The sequence below is a fragment of the Pseudophryne corroboree genome, chromosome 6, assembly GCF_028390025.1.
Source record: "Pseudophryne corroboree isolate aPseCor3 chromosome 6, aPseCor3.hap2, whole genome shotgun sequence".
Classification (NCBI taxonomy): Eukaryota; Metazoa; Chordata; class Amphibia; order Anura; family Myobatrachidae; genus Pseudophryne; species Pseudophryne corroboree.
In genome coordinates, this window is record NC_086449.1 from 155,690,922 (window position 1) to 155,694,745 (window position 3,824).

The 3,824-nt window shown below is 40.5% G+C and overlaps 1 long non-coding RNA gene across 1 annotated transcript; it reads left to right on the forward strand.

The window, feature by feature from the left end:
• The first annotated feature begins 286 nt into the window (after nt 1-286).
• On the forward strand, nt 287-2,135 carry LOC134935076 (uncharacterized). The gene is made up of 3 exons (XR_010179880.1): nt 287-355; nt 831-985; nt 1,998-2,135. It is a non-coding gene; the product is annotated as an uncharacterized LOC134935076 (long non-coding RNA).
• The last annotated feature ends 1,689 nt before the right edge of the window (nt 2,136-3,824 follow it).

A 3,824-nucleotide genomic window follows, 5' to 3' on the forward strand; every position in this document is an offset into this window, starting at 1 on the left:
ACACTAACTCCTAACTAACTACTATCCAAGGATCCCATTACTAATTGACTAAGTATCCCTTAATGCATTTCACTGCAAACTGCAGCTTTTTCAGGAGGCAACCGCGAATGCTACTAATAATAGACCCGCCAAAGTGGGTGAAAGTTAAATTAGCCCCTTGGCGGTGTCAGGCAGCAGGGAAGAGAAAGTAGAGCGACTCACCTCTTTCAGTTTACTGTAGAGCTGCTGCAGCAGTGAGATTTTTTTTAGTAATAACTTTATTGACAGCTGGCCAAGGTGACAGCTCACTTCCTGCTTCTCCAATGAGGGGAAGCAGGTACAGGAGGCAATATCAGTGTTGGGAAGAAACCAGATGGTAAGTGATCCATCCTCTGAGTAACACCTGGAACACTTAGCTCTGCCATAGGTGCCTATGGCAGCACTAGTGTCCCAGGTGCAGTGCCGATATTCTACAGATGTGTCCTCATATATCTTGCTTCAATATGACATGCAGCAGGAGATACCTGGGGTGAGTTAGCTGGCAGCTCCTGGCTCTGCTAATGTCAGGCATCTTTTTTTGCTGAAAATGCATCTTATTTGCATCGCTATGTGACTAGAATGCACAAGCAGCTTCTGCTGATTAAAATGATATGCAGCACGCCTATATTCTGTGTGCGACTGTGGCTGTATCTGCATACAAAATGATACATTACAGTGAGTTCCAAATGCAAACTCATCGCAAAAACAGACTAAAAGGACAAATCTGTATTCTAATTCTATACAAACCCCTTATTGATAAAACTATGTTCCAAGTGTACTATATAATTTTATTTATATCATCACTGGTTTAGGTCCTAAACAAGATCATGGAATAAACAGTGTTATTCTTTTGCATCATATTTGTGTCCTTATCTCTGCTGACCTGGGGGAAAACCTTGCCTCTCTGCTGGGGTGAGGTTCAGCAGGAAATTATTTCCAGAAGAGGACCATTCTACTGTACATCAAGGTACCTACACTCTGTATGCACTGCACTCACTTCACCTCACCAGTCACTAGGTTACCACAGAATGATGTACTTTCCATAATTATATACAGTAATGTTGGTCAAACTAACAATAACATGGGGAAAAAAAACAAGATTACACTATCGAGCAGTGCAATGTGCTGCTAATACGGGGTGCTGTATGTTAGGTCAACAGTTATGTCGACTTGCATAATGTCGACATAATAGGCCTAATGCAGATTTGTTTGCTCGCTAGCTATTTTTTTGCAGCGCTGCGAACAGATAGACGCCACCTATAGGGGAGTGTATTTTAGCTCTGCAAGTGTGCAACGCGTGTGCCTCCACCCTGTACAAAAACAGCTTGTGCAATTTCTGAGTAGCTCTGACCTTACTCAGCTGCTGCGATCACTTCAGCCTATTCGAGCCCAGAATTGACATCAGACAACCGCCCTGCAAACGCATCGACACGCCTGCGTTTTTCCAACCACTCCCAGAAAACGGTCAGTTGCCACCCACAAACGCCGTCTTCCTGTCAATCTCCTTGCGATCAGCTGAGCGAATAGATTCTTCACTAGAACCAGTGCACAGCAACAATCTGCTTTGTACCCGTACGACGTGCCTGTGCATTGCGGTGCATACGCATGCGCAGTAGTTACCTAATCGCTGCGCAGCGAAAAACGCTAGCGACCGAACAGATCTGAGTTAGGCCCCATAACTCTGGTTGCCCAGTAGTCACTTATATGGTACCAGTGGCAGTGGTGTTAACATTCTTGGAGCATAGGCAAGTTCTGTATAATCTAAATTAAGGCCACCAGCAATATATGAAGACAATGGATGCTTTTCATGTTACAGTTGCTGATCCGCTAAGTCTGTGTATTCACACAAGGAGACTGAGATATGTGACTCTGCAATCTCCTCTCCAGGTCTATGTGGAAATAGGACATAAGTTAAGTGTGATTTGACAAGCCAAGAAATGCTGGATTTAATTGAAAAATTTTAATCTTTGTCTATTAAGACACTCTTGAGAAGCCCTAAACACCATGGCTGTATAATACAGATATATCTTATGAAGAGCATTTGTCTGGATAAGAAATATATCAGAATTACCTGCTCAGTTACATTTCTGAATACAGAGAAGGATCAAGCACTGCGTGACAAGGTACTCTTTAAGAAGTGCTACATATAATGAATGTCATTTTCTTAAAATGATGTGTCAGCTAGCCAATATTTATTTGGCTCATACTGGTAAATGCTTTTCTTTTTCATTTAGTTATCCGCTGTAATTCCCTCTGATGTCAAGTTCATTTGCAGCTTTGTTTGAGGACATTATAAAGCTGAGAATGCATTTTTGCAAACGGTGTCATACTGTAATAGTATCCTTGGTCACTAATGACATCAACAATGCTATATAGTAAATGGAACTTGTTAACTATTTCATAGAAAGTGTGATTAAAAAAATAAATACATAGTAGCACAGTATGTAAAAAAAAAATACTGTCAACATAGTGAACCTGTACCATCCATGTATGCCAAAAATTCATGCATCTTCAGATGGAAGACCATCCAGCACACTGATTTTATGTCCACAGCGGTCATCAGTAGTGTTGTTGGTTGCAGCCATCCAAAGCCCAATCTGCATCCGCACGCTGCAAATGAAACTGACGTGAGACAGATGAATTTTCTGCATCCGTACTATCGCTGCCCAGTTACCAACGAGAATGCGTCGTCAACAGAAGGATCAATCATTGCAAGCTTGAAAACTCTGTCCATTGGCACTCAGTACTGTATGTCTGATCTGAGGCATGCATACTCAACAATTTCTTTTTGAGGTTAGTGCCAGATTAAGGTCCACGTGGGCCTGGAGCTGAAATATATGAAGGGCCTATTGTGTGCTGCCACAGGGGGTGTGACCAACACATGCAGGGGTGTGGCTAGTGATGAGGGGTGGGGGGGTCTATGCAGGGTGTGTGGCTAGCACCATGAAGGACATATCTACAGCCTACCTCCAAACACCTCAATCTGTCCCTTTTACATCACCTTTTTTTTTTTTTTTACTGTCAAAAGAATATTAAAAAAATGCAAATGTAACTGAAAGTTTGTGTAAAATCTTGCACACTATTAGGTGCCTTGTCCTCCTTTGTTTTTTTATATATATATATATATATACACACACACACACATATATATATATATATATATGTGTATATATATATATATATATATATATATATATATATATACTGTTTATACTGTATAAAATTATTTGTACTCAACAAATAATAAACCAAACATGGGGCTTTATCATCGTTACAGTCTTTACCACTATCTTCAGGATATAATAGAACAATATCAAAGTTTTTAACCTTATATACCTAATAGCACCCTGTGAATAGCCACTCTGGAGTTCGGGACTGTACACCCTCCCGGAGTCCATGGCTGATGACATCATAACATTCAGCAACAGCGCTGGGAGAATGACCTTATGTGATCCATGACTACCAAAAGTATGTAGATACTTGTAGTTGATACTTTATATTATGTATGTTTTTGTTTATGTTTACAGTGTCTGTGTATGTTATGGTAATGGATCACATAATATCATGCTCCCGGTGCTGTTGCTGGATGGGATGTGTTCTCTAATGGCTTAATTATGTATTAATATTCTGAAATATCACCTAGTAGGAGATGACCGTGTGGATGGTGAGTTAGATCCTCCCTCACCTTAGCAAGGTGTGAGCTTAAAAGGGAGAATCTTCACAGTCTGGATTGATAACTCATAGCTGACAACGTATGGACCAATGATCATAAAGCTATCTTAATGAGTCTTTTTTCTTTCTTTAAA